Source organism: Dermacentor variabilis, chromosome 6 (genome assembly GCF_050947875.1).
Source record: "Dermacentor variabilis isolate Ectoservices chromosome 6, ASM5094787v1, whole genome shotgun sequence".
Classification (NCBI taxonomy): Eukaryota; Metazoa; Arthropoda; class Arachnida; order Ixodida; family Ixodidae; genus Dermacentor; species Dermacentor variabilis.
The window spans coordinates 71637257-71655088 of NC_134573.1; the positions used below are offsets into that span (position 1 = coordinate 71637257).

Genomic DNA, 17832 nt, shown 5'->3' on the forward strand with positions numbered 1-17832 from the left:
ACACTGCGCCGAAAAGTGACCCGGCTTCTGGCACGTATAACAAACGCGCGCTTGCCTCATCTCGAACCGCTTTCTGCGTTCGGCTTCGGCTGCCGCCGTCTCCTTAGGTTCGGTCGCACTGCTTCCACTCGCATCCGCACTACGCGTGTTCCCCTTTGCTCTCATGGGTGTGAACTTCGGCCTCTCAAACTTCGAGCCAAATTCACCCTTTTGACCGTCCTTAGCTCCGCGAGCCCGACGCGTCACAAACTCCTCGGCTAGCTCAGCGGCTTTAGCCACCGTACAAACGTCTGGCCTATCCAAGACCCAGTATCGCACGTTCTCCGGTAACCGACTATAAAACTGTTCTAGCCCGAAGCACTGCAGAACTTTATCGTGGTCACCAAACGCTTTCTCTTCTTTGAGCCACTCCTGCATGTTCGACATAAGCCTATACGCAAACTCTGTATATGACTCACTTTTGCCTTTCTCATTTTCCCGAAACTTCCGACGGAACGCCTCCGCAGACAGCCGGTACTTTTTTAGCAGACTCGATTTTACTTTGTCGAAATCCTCTGCCTCCTCTCTATCCAAGCGAGCGACTACGTCGGCCGCCTCGCCGGGTAACAAAGTGAGCAAGCGCTGTGGCCACGTTTCCCGAGAGAACCCCTGCTTCTCGCACGTTCGCTCAAAGTTAACCAGGAACAAACCAATGTCCTCTCCAAGCTTAAACGGCCGCATCAGGTCAGTCATTTTGAACAATACGCGTTCTCCTGCACCGTGTGCCTGAATTCCATTACGAGCGCGTTCCATCTCTACCTCAAGACGCTTCATTTCCAAAGCGTGTTGACGGTCACGCTCTTGTTTTTCTTTTTGTTCTTTAAGTTCGCGCTCTTCTTTTTCTTTTTGCTCTTTAAGTTCGCGCTCCTGTCTTTTTGCAGTCTCCCTCTCTTCAATGGTCTCAAGGCATTCCGACAGCTCGTCATCCTCAGCCTCTAACTCAAGAATAGCCTTTAGCAGTTCAGGTTTTCTTAGTTTGTCTGAGACATCCAGACCCAACTCTCTTGCAAGCTCCAACAATTTCGGTTTGCGCAACGACTTCAAATCCATGGCTGCTCTGAATGCTGCTTTCTCTACTGCTTACTATTGTCTTGCCGCAAACTAACCCGGCAGCAACGACAACCACAATTACCAGCTCTGTTTCTGACACTAACAAAAGCCTGGCAAAGCTCAGAAGAAGAAAGTCCCGCACTCACCAAACCTCGCAGGCAGGAATTCCGCGCAGTCGTTCCGCTGCAGGCAACCAGTCGTCACACAGGGCTCGTTGCACTGCTCCCGGATCGTCGTTGAGCTGCTCAGCATACAGTCAACTGCATCTCTTCGCTGCTGGCCTCCGTTGTCGCGATCCCACCGCTGGCAGACAGATGTTTGAAGTCGGAGGCGATCTCACCGCTGCCAACCAGATGTTTGGATCGCACCGCTGGTACGATCTGTTGGGAACTCGGCGCTGACGCCCGTGGTTGTACCTGGGTCGCAAGCCCCAAGGGTAGCGTTGGCCTGGCGGCCTGGGGTACAACTGGAAGCATCCGAAGGTCCCGGCAAAGCATGAGTCGACTGGTAACAACAAAACAACTTGTTTATTTTAACATCGCAAAGAGTTGGCGGTCAGGTTGACCGAAGTAGAGAGACGGGAGAGCACTTTACTCAAGAGAAGAAATCGGAGCCCTCCTTTTGGCGTCCGGGGGCAGCTGTTTTTATACTCTCGCAGTTGAGGGCAAGAAGGAACCCCTTAATAGACGAGCACGTGAATGTACAATGGGCTAATGGTGACGCACACTGTCGTAGCGCTGCCGGTCGGGCACAATGACTGGAATGAGAGGATGATCCCTGCTTTCGCATCGCCTGGTTCGGGCACAATGACTGGAAGGAGAGGGTGCCCCTGCTGTCGCATCGCCTGGTTCAGGCACAATGACTGGAAGGAGAGGGTGATCCTTTGCGGTCGCATCGCCGCAGTCGCGCCTGGAAACACCTGGCGGGGAGCGTTGCGGCGACGACGATCGGGCCAAAATGTCTGCCGCCCCGCCGCAGTCGCGCCGGCAAAACCACGTGTCGCAGGCGAAACGCAACAAGGTGCTGAGGTGCTAATAAATATTTGAGTAGCGGCTTTATTGTCTACTATGAAATAATTTCTGAGGAAAATTCACAGGGGCTGCTCACTCAACCTGTGTCCTTTCTTTATGACATTTGTTAAAGTCGGCTGGAGAACAATAGCGCCGCTTCTATCGAGACTAATGGCAAAAGCTAATGTACTAATTTTACGTCGAAGTCCTAATTCCCATTCGCTGTGGTTAGAACACATATCTTTTTTGTTTTCTGGCTGTAATCTTTGTTAAAAGAGCATAATGCTTAATTCAATTTCAAATTTCAACCGTGAACATGGTAATAAAGAGAAAGAACGTTCTTCGCGAATGCGCCCACTTATTGCTAGGCTTCCTCGTGAGTTTTTCTTTTATTTTGCAGGATTATCTGACTTTTCTGGTACAGAATGTAAGATTTCAATAGTTGCCTCAACCTGAAGCCCTGCTGCTTCCAGCCACGCAGGTGAACTGAGTATAAATATATACTTATCGCTGCTTGTCGAAGCCGCACAAGCGGATCCGCACCTGTGATGCGCATATCACGCTCGGTGGGAAATAGCTAAAAAGACTCTAAGGAACCGAAAGAGATTAGGCTTTTCTTTCTCACATGGGATCAGTATATGCAACATTGTGCAACTTGATAGACTATTCCATCAATAGTTCTTGAATCACTTCACACCATGGATACTACGTGAAGTATAAAATATAAAGCATAAACAGAAGGCACTAATTATTGAGTGACGGGATGAAACAGCCTGATAGATTTACGGCAAACCTCTGAGGTTTCGAAGGTGAGTACCTGTAATGAAAACGAAAATGTGAATAACTTGAGTTTAAGCGCAAGAGAGCACACAGGAAAACAGAAGGGGACGAAGAAACAGCGCTACTACAAATTCAACTTGTATTGCACATGGTTAACACATATATACCATTGTACAACACAAAAAAAAACATCTGCAGTACCAACTAGCCCACCAGTCTGTTTTTTTTTCTGTTGAAAATATGTACTTGGGATGAGGTCAACCTTCCACTTTAAGAGCTGTTCTGAAAGCGTATGCATGCCCTCATGAAGCATTGTAGCAAGTGCCTCAGTACACCTGATGCACATGAAATAAATGTGGTTAGAAAACCTAGAAAACCTGGACAACCGGAGCAATTCGTCATTTTCCGGGACATCCAATGTAAATGTGGGGAATTTAGGGATAACAAAGGGGATGAACACCAAGTACAAGCAGTTTGGTAGATGCATTTGTGGGTGACACAAACCTCGGGTCATTTTTTTCGACAACGGGACCTGTCCCGGAAATATCCACTCTAGCGTTTTCATGTGCATCTCACGTCGTATAAGGTTGAAGTAATATTGTATAAGATTTATTCCTTTTGTAAAACTCGAATTTCCGGTAGTACGTTTGTTGTGTGTGCGCCCTTCCTGCAATAATTCTCATTGGAAATGGCACCATATTGGAAACGAAACGAACAAACTGTGTGTCCCCAAGTACGGAACTAGATTCTGTTGCAGGCTGTGTACAGACATTTGCGCACTCTCCAAGCCAGTCGAAGCTGGGGAGGGGGAGAGATAGCAGTGCAGCTGTGAATGGCGCTCGAGAGAGGGAAAGGGCGGCGCTGCTGGAACGCCATCGCTGCCGTCGCCTCAGTGTGTTTCGAACCACCATCACTAGCACTTCGCTCCTCGGAGAGGCAGGATGTGTGTCGATTGAGCCGGAGGAGTGTGCTAGACTAGGCTGGTTGATACATCATTAGGACAGGTACGAACTGCTCTCGGACGGGACGACGCGTGGATGACGAAGGGCTGAGCTAACAACCACTGGTTTATTGCGGGGAATGCAATATATAGAAAACACAGCTCAGCGCATAAGACCCCCCCCCCCCAAAAAAAAACACGGCATCGGGGCAGGGATAGGATTGAAATCATCAGATCATGTGCGTCGTCAATGCAGGCTGTCACGTTCTTAAGAAATAGTTAATCTCGCAGGTATACAGGGAAACTGAAGGTACACTAACACAGGTATTTTTCTGTAATTGGACACAAAGTGCTTCCCAAACCTCACGGGCTCTTTGCTCTTGCGGCATAGCACAGAGAGCTTGTCCTTTGCGCTGAACAAAACGCGTACGCCTGTGTGAAACCTCATGGACATAGGGTATGGGGGCTGCGCTCGAATAAGGTCCTTTATCTTGCGCGTCGCGTCTTGCTGTTCCCCTAGGGAGGTTACCCGAAAGCCCTTCTGAAACAGCCGTCATCAGAGCAAAAGAAAACCCAGCCTGAGTGCGCCGGTGCACCTGGTGCTTGAAGTTACTAGCCACCCGGTGGTGGCACGAGCGGGTTGGAGCTGCTTTGAAGCAGGGTACTGCAATACTCCTTTTAACTACGTTTCATTGCGCAGACGGGAAGGGAGAATACTTTTCTTCAAGCAGGGATTGTAGGTCCACCATACGAGATCCATTTCAAACAATATCTCGAAGTCTAGAAACCTCATCTTATAGCCGGATCGATGCTCAATCGTGAGTACCTAATGTTTCATTACCGTTTGAAAGATGTGAAAAAATTATTTTGCACACAAGGGATGGCCTGTTTTGTCGTTTCTCTGAAACACAAGGAAATCATCTACGAAGCGCAATACTTTAGTAACGTTGGTCGGTAGAAGGCTACCCATGAGGCTTCTGTCAAAATGTGCCAGCAAAAGGTTGCTGAGAACGGGAGCGATACTGAACCACGGTCACCGAGATCAGCTCCTTGTCTGTCATCTTCAGTTCGTTCGGTCCACGCGCTGTTTGTTCCTGTCCTAATGTCTATTGAGCTGCTGAACAACACCTTGCAATAGGGTGAACGCGGCTCAACTTCTGTATACTGCACCATAAAGAAGTGTGACGTAATGCTCAAGTATTTATCTTCCATTATCACTAAATCACCACTGAATTTTTGTGTTCCTGTTGAATTTCGACATGGCACTCTAGCGCTATTTGACAACCGCAAGGTGAGAATCCTTTTTGGCAGAGTACGCTGCGTTTCAGTCAAATTAAGCCTATAGGGTACGCTGGCCGCTGTGACGCAGTTATATAAAGGTAGGTCGACCATTGTGCCACATTTAGCTTCGCGTTGAGTGAATCTTACTTTTTATGGCCGCCCAACAGCTAGCATATAACTGTTTTCGGTACTCAAGCTTGTAGAAATAGCGGCGATCAATTGCTACGAGAGATCACACAGGTGCTTGCTGCTTGCACTGGCAGAACGCCGCGCAGGAGATAATGCGTTGGAGCTCAAGAACCAGGAGCTGGTACCCAGAAAATTCTGTCTTCTGAACGACTGAAAACACGCTTTGCACCAATGCATTTATTTTGAGTGCGCGTAGACAGAATTATGTGACCATCTGGTGGGAGTCTGTGTTGTGGCCACCTCTGTATACGTGGCGTCCCATAGCGCCGGCTGAGGCAAAACTATGCCGAAGGAAACGCGCTGTCTTCCGTCTATCTGTGCGTTTATGGAGCAGGAATTAAGGCCTCGGAATGGGTGACAGCTTAGAAAACATTAACAGATGTCTCCGTCGTCAGTATGTTTGGTATTGTTCGGGATACGTCAGTGTGTTACACGCCATGTTTGTAAAAGCAAGTCACCTTTACTTGCAATCTTGTCCGTTCACCACTTTCACGCGTTTCGCCGCCTCGCGCAGTTTTCTTATGCTGTTTAAATGCCGGAATGACACATGCTTGTAATTTACGCTTTTTCAGCTGATGCTGGCCGGTGTAGTTTGTACGGGTACTGCTGTGTACCGTGGGGCCACAAAAATGTAAGAAAGCACAAAAAGCCCGGAGTCAGCATTTTTTTGAAGAGCGAGATAGACGCTTCCTCATTTCACAAGGCGTCTTGCGTTTTTATGCATTTGTACGTTTCACAAGAGGCAGTTTCGTTGAACGCTTGTGAAAAGTACTCGCAATCGTATGTATATATTCTATTAAATAATAAAAACTACAAAATTCCGCACATAGACAGTATACGTTTGAGCAGTAGAAGCAAGCAGCGGAGTACCGATCGGCACAGCCGGCGTAACACGTGCTAGCTAGCGTTCAAACTGTGCGCGCCCGAAACCGAAATCGGAAGTAGGATTGAGTTACTCACTTCAGCTGGTCGGCGGCGCTACAGTCAATTCGGCCGCTGGGTTCTATGGGAGTGTCCGCTCTTACTGAATTGATTTGTCTACGGCGTGAGCATAAGAGAGAAGAAGAAAGAAGTGACTGGCAAGACTGGGGGCTGCACAAGCAAGCAAGCAAGGCTGCACAAACCCTTCGGACGCATCTTTCAAGTGAGAAACGCGCAATGTACTTTGAGGTCACGAGTGAGAGTACTTGTTCTGCGCGCTTGAAGGCAGCAGCGTGAAACGTTAGGCACTTTGTTTCGGTAGCATGGGGTGACAACTGTCTACGCACTACGGGCGTGACGAAAATTGGCAGTATCGTCCCAAAAGGCGATGCACGGAAAGCAACAGCAAGGTTCAGCGTTGCACTCAAGCTTCTCGGATAGTGCTCCGAATGCACGCGGGGGGCATGTTTGTGCGACGCAGCCAAGGAGGTTTAAAAAGAGAGAGAGAGAGAGAGAGAGAGGAAAAAGAACACACTCAAGTCCAGTTGACAACTGCGCAAAGTGAAGCATTCTTGGTGTGATTGGCTCATAACCATCTGAGTGTCTATATGAAGAGTGGATTTCGAGGTAATGTAAATATTAGTAATAGCAGCATGTTTTACGATAGAATGATTTTATTTGCAGTGAACTATAGGAAGGCCGGGTAATAGATATGTATATTTACATGCAGTACATCCTATGCATAATATTTGTATAAATTTTCAGTGGTTCCATAGTGCCGTGATGCACTCGTGGTCTTTCCCATGCGTCCGTTTCTTCTTGTGCAACAGCGGATCGAAACGCGGCAAGTGTCTCAGCGCGCTGTCTTTGCCCGTGAGAAAGGGTGTTGTATGCCGCTTGTCGACGCGTTCGTCCGCTGCAATAGCTACAGTTTGCGAACTATTTTTTGTCGCAAAACTCTGGTATGTAATGCAGGTATTGCATTCTTCAAGGGTAAATATACAGAAGCTGCACCGAGTCTTGGCAGTATTTGTGTGGGCTTCGAATTGGGAACGATGCAGTCGAACGAATTTGTTCAGGCGAGTTAATGCCGGAGGTTTGGGAATGACGCCCCTTTTTATACGGCAGGTCATAAACCTGTTTTTATTTTTCCGCGCCTTAAGCGATCCTTTCTTGCGCACGGTGTGCCAAGTGAGGCTAAGGAGCGCGTTACCTGGCTATGTAGTCTGTACAGAGAATTTGAGCGGTCCTGTTTGTGGATTTCTTAAAGAAGTTATTCTAAGTGTACGGTTCTTGTCCGTTAGATTTTCAAATGAGTACCTTTTTTCAGTGAAACGTGAAACTCTGTACAAAGATATAGGCGATGTAGCTCTCCCTGTGCCAACGTACAGGGCCATATACAGTGGAAGCCAGGGGCAAGACGTGCTTAAGCGGGTGAAAAGAATGCAAGTAACGCCAGGGACCAAGACTTTCTTTTTTTAAGCTTCACACGGGTACGCTGACTGTCAAAACCTTTGTGGAAGATCGTGTTTTTTCTTTACCGTGGGGCTCGCATTGCTTGACCTGTAAGAAACCAGAAACTATAGTGTATTTCTATATTGCTGGGCGGGCGTCTTCTTTTGGGATGTACATCAGAGGACTATCAAAAAAAAGTCTGTCCTTTAGATCCACAGGGTATTAGATATTTATCTATAAAAACGATGATGAACTGCCGTTTGACCTTATTACGCTAGTTGGCCTTCGCTGTCTATGGCGCGCCCATATGGCGGGGTATCACTGCGATCCAGATGCTCGGCCTGCACGAATGCTTGTTCGAGAATGCATGTAGAGATTTGTAGAAATTCAGAAAGCACTAGACTGTGTACCTTCGTAGCTGTCAAGGGTGGAACCCTTGACCACGCTCAAATAATTCTAAAATAGTCAGCCATGTAAGGCTGACACTTGGGGCTGAAAACTAGCTAATTTATCATGTTTTCTCAAATGTCATTTGTTTGATATAGTAGTACAAAACAAGCAATAAATAAATAAAACGTCCGCGGTGTAATGGTGTCGATAGCAGGCTTTGTGCTAGAGGTCCTGCATTCGAATCCAGCTGTGAGATGATGTTATTCGTGTTTATTTTGTTATTTATAACGCCGTGCTTTGCTGAAAATGACGAGTTCGCGAAGTTGCAATGTCGTTTAAAGCTTCACAAATTTCAGGCAAATTTATGTGCTAGCCACGGCATAGAAGTTTCCTACAATAATCGCTAGAGGGCACTGTTGCGCTGCAATCGCTCAGCCACCATGGAAACGAAGGGAAGTACACGAATTTGTCTGATCTTCGTGCTTGTGGATTCAGACGTTTCCGCTTTCTATGCCTTCACTGTCGTAAATTTAAGAGCAATCATTTCGAAGTGCCGAAGACGTTGCGAACACGCACAATTGCTACTAATTGCAACGATTCAGCTTGTCGAGGTGGCCAAATCGAAACGCGCCAAGCGTCTCTAGGCCCTGGCTTGCGCGCGATAAATTCACAAGGGCGTTTTATGTAGCTTCTCAATGCATGCGTCTGTGGCGGAATGGTTTCAATAGCGGGCGTCCGGCCCCATATTCAAACCATGCCGTCAGACAATTTTAATAAATTCTATGTAATTATTTATTACCTCTTACTTTGTACAAAATGACGAGTTTGCAAAGCCACGAAGCCGTTTGAAAGCGGGAGGACGAAGCTAAGGCAAAGTAATGTTCTTCCCATAATTCCCGCGCTGGCTGAATCGCCCGATTGGAGCTACACTAGCGCCAGAGTTCCCTGTAGCAATTGTTGTAGAGAATTCAATGATCCATCGTGCTCATGCTGGCTGAAACTCCATGCTTGCTGCTCCTATCATCATGATCATCATGATAATCATCATCATCATCATCATCAAAATATTTATTGATCTCTACAGGGCATTTTGTTGTAGTCCGTCAGGGGATGTGTTTCAATTGTGACCAGCATCGGAGGCAGTCTACGTAGACAGCTAAGGGGAGAGCTGAGAGAGCTTCAAGGTCACGTAATGGAAGACGTTTCGAGCCGTGTGGAAGAGGATTCCGTGACGTGACGCCACCTTGCGGCGACAAGCAAAACTTGAGAAGAACAAATATAACTTCTGTATTTTAGGTCATTGCGCCAGCGAACCCATGAAAAACACGAGACAGCTTATATTAAGGGTGTAGGATAGCGTGTATAAGTTTTCTTGTGCGCAGACAAGTTTCCTGTCGGCTTTCGAAGCGTCCTGCTCAGCCGCCATCTTGTTTGGACAGGAAAGTAGCCTGCATCGTTTTTGACTTCGATACTGTTTTCGCGAAGCTGCCCACTCCGTGAGAATTGGAACGATACTTAAGATGTCCACTGTCCACTTAGCCGTCTACGGTGAGTATTGGAACGCAGCCAGGGTTTTCTTGGACGCTCTTGACTGGGCTTAGCCGAGGTGGGACCATTTGTATAGGGCTCCAACGGCCTCAGCTGCCCTGCATTCTCCATCCACGTGACCAATTTGGCCCTCGCAGCGGTCACTAGCCAGCAATGCCTCCCATTGCTCCGCACTTGGATTTATTATATTGAGGACTGCTGTTATATGTTGGCATTCCCATGTGGTGCGATATAAGCTTTCATCGCTTCCAGAGCAGTTGCCTCCGTATCTAGTGGATACATGTTACTTATTAGTAGCGCTACTGTAAACGGTAGCGCCAAGGTGCCACCTAGTAATTATTGTGTGAAACTATGTGGTCGAGACGGTAAATTCGTAAAATACTTTTTCTCTGCACAGTTTTTAGATGACGCCACCATCCAATTAAACGCGTTACGCGTTACAGGCCAGATACGCACAAAAAGTGCCTCGAATTCTGCAAGAAAGCTTCGCTTTATAAAATTTTTCTGCAGTGGAAGCTCCCGTATCTTCTTACCAGTAGAAGTGAAGCCACTACTTGCCCCCTCGTCCACCTTGCGGGGTGTTGTCTGCTTCCAGATGATGTGATCCGGATCTGTTATTGTGAATGCTTGGTCAATTAGAAAATGGAAGCTGGTTGTTCCCAATTATAGTACTACCTTCGTCCTAATGTTGATGACGTTATCTCGGATAAGGTTTTCGAAGATGCTCCAGCTTCATTCTAAAAACCAGCAACACAAAGATACGCGTAGACCAGTATCTGTACGGCAATATACGCCATGTCAAACTCATGGGTGGGTGCTGAAAGCACTTGTTCTTCTTCACTATAAGCTCGTGTTTTATTGTGCCCCTCACAGGATGGCGGTTATCTTGCTTCGCCTTTGGGACATCATTTCCACTAACCAGAATTAAAAAAAAAGGAAACCTCTTCGAACGCCGCTCGCGAGACAACTTCTGCGGAGCAATGGAGGCATTGGCGGAGCACAAACCTCACCTGCGTTGAACATGCGTCCCCCCGCGTTGATGCACAAGTTGAGAAACATTGGCGTTTGTCAGTGCCCATTTAAAGACTTGGACGATTTTCTCTTGAGGTTCCAGAAGAGCTGAAAAGCTTAAAATTCTTACCTTGAGCGTCTGCGTCGTTAAGCGTTTTGCAATAGTACTGACAGACGTAGAACGTGGGACGCATGCCTTTACATCGCGTCGCACTAATATATCTATTGAAATGAAATGTTTTAGCACATTCATGCGTTTGTGTACGTCAATGTGTGTTTGAGTAGTTCCAAGGCCTGAGGTTCCACGAATGGAGACAGCGAAGAGTACCTGAAGCTACGATAAGGTAAGAGTGACAATAGACAGCTTTAGTACTGCGTCATGACGATACGTGCTCAGCACGCAAGTGCTTTGCGGAACGTAGGAGTGCGTGTCGCGTTATAGGGCTTTTAGTACTGCGAAATGCCTACGTACGTAAGAGGGCGAGCGTTAGACGCCGGGCGCGTCGGAGCGCATTGGCCGCGTCCGCCAGTACGTCGAACCGTCGTTCGAACAAGACGCTGTTGATTTCGCTAACGTGATGTAACGTGTGGGCGCGTTCCCGCTTCGTCGAACTATATTTAGGCCTTTAAGAGGCTCTACTTTAAATACGGATGTAATACACGAATCACATCGAGAAAAATAAAAAAAGCGAGTACTTACTTTCTGAGGCTGGCACGCTCATTTGCGACGAACTGCACCAAAAGCAGGTCGAGCCTTTCGCTCAAACAGCACACACTGAACGCTTTCTCAAAAACAAATTTCCTATTTTTGCTATGCATTCCCACCGTGCAGGTTCCGGGAATGGCTTCTGCGCGTTCACTTCACGCAGCAAAGCCAAATCGTAGGCCATTGAAAAGTACATTCGCATATCTTCCGCATTCCGCATTTTGGGAAACTCTTTTGTCTCGCGCTCTCCCGAACAAACAAAACCACGAACGCATCACGAAAGGCTCCCTACGTAAGCACGCAAGAATCGGGTGGGTGCGTACGCAGCGGCCGCGTACGCATCACGCACCGTTTCTGTTGCGTCCTGCACATGCGCACTTTGCAGAACGTAGCGATCTTACGTACGCAACGCCGTTGTGTACGCTACATACGCAGTACTGTCTAATGGTGAGCCGCCTGTCGTTTTGATCGAGTGACAGTAGACTAGGCCATCTTCCTTGATATTGAGTATCAATATCAAGAAGACCACCGAGGCGACGTTCGAACTTTACTGCTCAGGCGAAATGAAGAGTCGCGAAAGCCTATCACACTACTCCTCACCGTGGACGGGGAGTGAGAGGGCCGCCGCGAAGTGCCGTTCAGGCATGTATTCGCTATGCCACAAAACGCGGCGCATTTATTCGAGCGACAACTCTACTACGCCAGGTACATCCCCCACAAAACGCCTGTTTCCGTAAATATCACCTTCAAGCTCAGGGAAGTGCAAACTGGGACTTAGCCGGCCACTACCAGTGGCGGTTGCTTACGCCCAGTGGGCGCCCTTATATTGAAAGAGATCTGCAATGCGTACAAAGTGCACCGAGCGCTGGTAGCTTCGTATGCGCTGTGCTTTCGACGCTTAGTTCGTGTTGAAGCGAGACGCAGCATGAAAGTCAATTCGCTCGCTGCTGCTGCCGCGCCGAGCAGCATGTGTGTTGTGTCTTGTGTTGCAATTGCAGATGCTGTAGTTGCTGACGGCGGAGGGAGACGCTGGCGTCGGCGTCGAGAGCGGTCCACCTCGCGTCGGATCCGCCAATTTTCGGCGCTCGTGCCGGTTCTTTTATCCCTATCCGGACAGTTTCTCCACGAGTGGGTGAAGCAAGTCGTCAGGACCATTTCAATACCAATCTTATACCAATACTCGCCCGGGGCGGCCCAGGAGAGTTTTGGGAAGCCCTTGACCACGCCGTGTGCCGACCTAGGCCTATCCGGCCTAGCTCGAGTGCGGCCGCCCGCACGCCAGCGTGTAGACGACGGGGCGACCACCCGGCCGCCCGCCGCCGCCTCGTCACCCATCTCCCGGCTGCCCACCGCCATGAAAATCGCTGTCCAAGGAGAAGAGGTGACCCCTGAAGAACTTTCGGATGCTTCCTGGCAGACGCCAGGCCTCCGCGCCCAAGAGCAACGCCGCGCAGCGTTGCGCCTCGCCGCCGCCGACGCAGCTAAATCACCGCGATCGAAGCAGGCAAGTGCTTCGCCTCCTCAGCCCCGCCGTCACGCTCCACTCCCTCGCCTCCCGGCCGACACAGTTCACGTCGTCGGCCGCCCCAAAACCGCCGTCGACCTCACCAAACTCCAGCCTTGGCATTTATACACCGCCTTGCTGCAAGCAGCGAGCCTGCAAGACCTCTCGCCCGCATCTCGCGACACAGTGCGGATCCACCCGGTCAACAACACCTTTACGCTCAGCGTCGCGCAATCGGCTCGCGCTCAAGCCTACCTCCGCATCACCTCCCTCACGGTGTCCGGCACCACTTTCACCATCCACCTCTACGCCCCACCGCCGGACGACGCCCTACGGGGCATACTCTACCACGCCTTCGACGATTTCACGGATGAAGCCATCCTTGACGATCTGCAGGCAAGAAATCCTGCACTTTCTATTGTGAGTGCCCGCCGTATGGGCAAGACTCCCCACATGTTGGTCACCCTCACGGACCCCAAACTACCCCGGTGGATCTTCTACCATGGAGTCCACCTTCGCCTCCTCGCTTTCCACAACGAGGTCGAGGCCTGTTTCAACTGCCGCTCGACTGGCCACCGGACCGACGTGTGCCCCAGGACAGCAGGACAGGTGCCGTCGTTGCGGCGACACTCACGCCCCACCGCTTGAGGGCTCGCCCCCGACTTGCACCCCCCACTGCATCGTTTGCAAGAGGAATCACTCCATGCATAGCTCCAACTGTTAAGCACCGCTACGTGCAGTGCCCCCAACCCCCGAAGCAAGCGGCACACGGTCCTCCGCCGCCTCCGCCCTCCAAGTCGACCACTGACTTCCCGCCCCTCGCCCCGGCGGCGTCCAAACCCGCCTCTAAGCTCACCCAGTCGACGTGGTCCCGCGGCCCCCCCGTCGCTCCCTCGGCGTCCTCATCGCCACAGGTCATCGCACTGCAGCAAGAAAACGCCTCCCTACGACAGCAGCTAACTGCACAAACCGCTCAACTTGTGGCACAGAAGACCCAAATTGAATCCTTCCAAGACCAACAGCGAGCTCTTGAGGAGAAGCTCGAGGCAGCCATCACGCTCCCATCCTGTCTGCCCTCTTCAATCGCCTCCTCCTCTGACATGGATGTTCAGACTTCCGAAGGAGGCACTAGCAAACGCTGCAGACCCAACACCACCCTTGCATCGCTCCACTTTTCCGAACAGGTCCAGGCAGCCATCAAGACTGCCCTTGTGGACCTCAAAAAACGGCTGGATAGCCGTTTCAACTCGATCTACCAGTTTCTCACGGCACAACAAGAAGCCCTCAATGCCATGCGCATGGACCTCACTGCCTATCCCCCCGCCACGTCCTTCCAATCTCTCCAAGAGACGGTCGATAGCCTCCAAGCTTCCATGCTCGCAACTATCCGAGCCAAGCCACCCCTCCACGTCCGCACCACCTCATCCTCTGCCGCCCGACCCTCGCAAGCACCAGCCGAGGCAACACCTTTTTCTTCCGCTACTAATCATGGCTGACCGCTCTGTCGTCACCGTTTGGCAGTGGAACTGCCGTGGTTTTCGCCCCAAGCGTAACCACATCCTTCTACGCCTTCAACAACTGGACCCCTCGGTCTTTCCTGACGTCATCGTACTACAGGAGACTCACGCCACCGTTTCCCTCTCGGGTTACGTCGCCCACGACCAAGTAGCTCATCACCCTCTGCCCGACCCCGTCACGGCCATCCTCACTCGGTGGACGCTCACGATCAATCGAGCCGACCTGTCCTTCCCTACGGTCCACCTTTATCGAGGTCCTACCTCAGCGACGTGAAGACCCCTCTCTTTTTATTCTCAATGTTTACACGCCCCCACGCGTCACCAAAGACTTATCGCTCGTTGCTCTGCTCCGTGCCGCTGCAGCAAGAGCAGCCAAATCCCCCCTCCTCGTTCTCGGTGACTTCAACGTCAGACATCCGGACTGGAGTTACTCCAAGGCCGATGGCCCCGGCACGAGGCTGTGGCAGCTCGCACACGACCTCCACCTCTCCTCGCTCACCGACCCCACGCAACCCACGCGCATCGGCAACAGCGTGTGCGGCGACACCACTCCGGACCTCAGCTATTGCCGTTACGTGCACGACGCGCGCTGGTCCAATACACATCAGTACCTGGGCAGCGACCACTACGTCCTCGCCATCAGAGCCCGTACCTCTCCGTGCAGCCCGCGCCCACACACGACCCGCTATACGGATTGGGATGCGTTCCGGGCCCGCCGGCTGCACCATTCCGCCCCCGACATCGAGCACCTTTCGATGTGGACCGACGAGCTACTGGCGGACCTCGACGGGGTCAGCGCCTCGATCCCCACCACGGAGGACCATCCGGCAACTGACTCCCGCCTCGCCCACCTGTTAGCCGCTCGCACAAACCTCGCCAACCGTTGGCATAAGCAACGTCACAACTGTCGCCTGCGCCGCCGCATCGCATGCCTCGATCGCGAGATCGAGCATCACACCACTGTGCTCGCCCGGCAACAGTGGGAGCAGCTTTGCTGAGGGATCTCCGGTCAGTTGGGCTGCAAGCAATCCTGGGATTTCCTCCGCCACCTCCTCGACCCTGCTTCTGCCAAGTCAGTCGCTCACCAGCAATTACAACGCGTTGTCCGGGCCTACCCCGGCGACACACCGTCGCTTATAGCAGACGTGGCCGCCAAATACCTCCAGCTGCCACCCCCTGGCACCTCTTCTCCCCCTCTCGCGTCGTACTCCGGGGCCCCCAACTCCCAACTAGACGCCAATATCACGGAAGCTGAAGTCTACGCGGCGCTACACAAGCTCCGCACCACCTCCGCCCCCAGTCCAGATCGCATTCCCAACAAAGTTCTCCGAAATTTTGACGCCCCTTCGGTCGTTGACCTCACTTTGTTCCTGAATGAGTGCTGGCGCTCCGGCAACCTCCCCCAGTCCTGGAAACACGCTCGCGTGGCTTACATCCAGAAGCCGGGCAAGAAACTCACAATCGAGAACCTCCGGCCCATCTCACTCACTTCGTGCGTCGGCAAGCTCATGGAGCACGTCGTCCTAGCTCGCTTGCAAACGTACACAGACGCTCACCACTTCCTTCCCCACACCATGATTGGTTTCCGACCCCACCTCTCCACACAAGACGTCCTCTTGCAACTACACCACGACCTTCTCGGACACTAAGGCTCTCCTTAGCCTCGACCTTCACAAGGCGTTCGACAACGTCTCCCATTTGGCTATTCTTACCGAACTCGCCACCATCAACCGCGGCTCTCGCACCTAGCACTATATTCGCTCCTTCCTCGCAGCCCGCACGGCCGAAATCATCGTGGGAGATCTCGCGTCTCCCACATATGCGCTTGGATCTCGTGGTACCCCTCAGGGCGCCGTCTTGTCGCCTTTCCTTTTCAATCTCGCTTTTCGCTCACTTCCTGACAAGCTCGACCGTATCCCCCATCTCAAACACACCCTGTACGCGGACGACGTAACTCTTTGGGTCACGTCTGGCTCCGACGGGCACATTGAGCAGACGTTGCAACGCGCAACTGACGTCGTCACAAGTCACGTGCACGCTGCCGGTCTCGCTTGCTCGGCGGCCAAATCGGCCCTCCTCCTCATGCAGCCCCTCGACCGGGTCGCCACAAGACGCCTCCCCCCACCATCACGTTTCACGCCAATTGCACTCCCGTTCGCGTCGTCTCGCATCTCCGGGTGCTCGGGCTGATAGTACAGTCAAACCGCCATAATGCTCACACCATCGACGAGCTCTCGCTTTCGGTTCAGCAAACCACGCGCATGCTCGCTCGTGTCCGAGCGCGGTGCATGGGCATGCGCGAACACGATCTCCTCCGCCTAGTCGACGCTTTCGTCGTTTCCCGTCTCACGTACGGCCTTCCTTATACTCGTCCTTGCAAATCGGAACGCGACAAGGTCGACATCCTCATCCGCCGGGCATACAAGACTGCTCTCGGCCTTCCCCCAACGCGTCCACAGCGCGTCTCCTCCGCCTAGGAGTCGACAACACGCTCGACGAACTGATCGAAGCTCACCGCACCGCTCAGGTGCAACGCCTTCATCGTTCGCCCACTGGTCGCTACATCCCCTCTTCCATCGGTCATGACACCTCTTCTCACCCGCCAGACCTGGTCTCACTACCGCATGTTCTTCGGGCAGCCTTTTCATCAAGCCGTTACCCAAGAATATGCTCGCGGGACACCACGGCGCCCGTCGCCAAGCCCGTGCGGCCATGCTTCACGCCAAGTACGCCGACCACCCGGCCATCGCCTACGTGGATGCAGCCCGATACGCCTCGCCCGGGGACGCCTTCGCAGTCGTCCCCGTCTCGCCCTCCTCGACACCCTCGGGGCCGACAATCACGGCCGCCACCGTTCGAACGCCCTACGTCATCGAGGCTGACGAGGCGGCGTCGCTTTAGCCGCCACCTCGACTGACGCCAGCGTCATACTCTCCGACTCCAAGCACCCCATCCCCAATTGCACCCGAGGTCTCGTCTCGCCTACCACCTTGTGGCTCCTTCGCCCACTCCTACTGGAGGACGAACCATGTCACATTGAACTGGTCTGGGTCCCCGCCCACTCGGGTCACCCCGGCAACTAGTCGGCCCACCAACACGCTCGAAAATTCGCCGACCGAGCGGTGGGCCTCTCCGCGTCGCACGCCCCGGTGCCGGAGCCCCTGGTCACCTACCACGACATTACCCAGCACTATCGCCTCGAACGGTACGCCTACCCACCCCCACATGACAGTCTTCCCAAGCGGTCCGAGATCGCATGGCGTCGCCTCCAGACCCGCACCTTGCCGTGCCCCCTAATGTATTCGCACATCCACGACGGTGTCCTTGATCCACGCTGCTGCCTGTGCGCCGACGTTGCCTCCTTAAACCACATCCTCTGGGGCTACCCGGAAGACGCCCCGCCCGCTGACCTCGTCTCGCCACCCCCCACCGACGAACAATGGGAGGCCCTTCTCTCCAGCGCCGACCGAGACATCCAAACACGGGTCCTG

At 52.1% G+C, this 17832-nt stretch overlaps 1 protein-coding gene across 3 annotated transcripts in view; it reads left to right on the forward strand.

Moving 5' to 3' along the window:
• Positions 1–6327: 6327 nt before the first annotated feature.
• Positions 6328–17832, forward strand: part of LOC142584855 (uncharacterized) — a 38601-nt gene continuing 27096 nt past the window's right edge. Inside the window, exon 1 of one of the 3 annotated variants that reach the window (XM_075695163.1) lies at positions 6328–6433. The gene's annotated coding sequence lies outside the window, so the exon portion shown is untranslated. Of the gene's footprint in view, positions 6434–10746; positions 10959–17832 lie in introns of those variants that run through there. The other 2 variants (XM_075695161.1, XM_075695162.1) reach the window with 2 other exon arrangements.